This window comes from Penaeus monodon, chromosome 19 (genome assembly GCF_015228065.2).
Source record: "Penaeus monodon isolate SGIC_2016 chromosome 19, NSTDA_Pmon_1, whole genome shotgun sequence".
NCBI lineage: Eukaryota > Metazoa > Arthropoda > Malacostraca > Decapoda > Penaeidae > Penaeus > Penaeus monodon.
In genome coordinates, this window is record NC_051404.1 from 15,971,684 (window position 1) to 15,972,147 (window position 464).

At 30.4% G+C, this 464-nt stretch overlaps 1 long non-coding RNA gene across 1 annotated transcript in view; it reads right to left on the reverse strand.

The window, feature by feature from the left end:
• LOC119585097 overlaps positions 1 to 464 on the reverse strand; it is a 22,923-nt gene that overhangs the window by 6,576 nt on the left and 15,883 nt on the right. The window lies entirely within an intron of this gene.

Here is a 464-nt window from a genome sequence, read left to right on the forward strand (position 1 = left end):
TATAAAGGGTAAGAAGAGGGTGATATGTGCGGAGGGAGAAAGAAAAGTGATAAACCGTGAAGGAATGAAAATAAAAAGGGGAAAACAAATGAATAGATATAAAAGAGAGTACGAAGAAGAGGCACACTATAAAAGAAGAAAAGAGAGAAAGAAAAAGAAACAGAAATGTCTAAAATCAAAGAATATAAAAGGAGAAAACAATACACGAGTGTTGACAAAGATTACAAAGACCGGGAGAGAGAGGAAAATAAAAGGAAAAAACAAATCAAGGTTCATAGAAAAATAATAATGAATGGATAATAAACGTAACTGACTGAAATATAAGTGGTCCAGATTTGAAAGGTAAATTATTGATAATAAGGTGGTAATAATATGTAAATAAAGTTAAGATGTTAAAAGTAATGACATAATGTAGAAAGAGGAAGCAGTACTAGAACAAATATTAATAGTTACACGGAAGCATC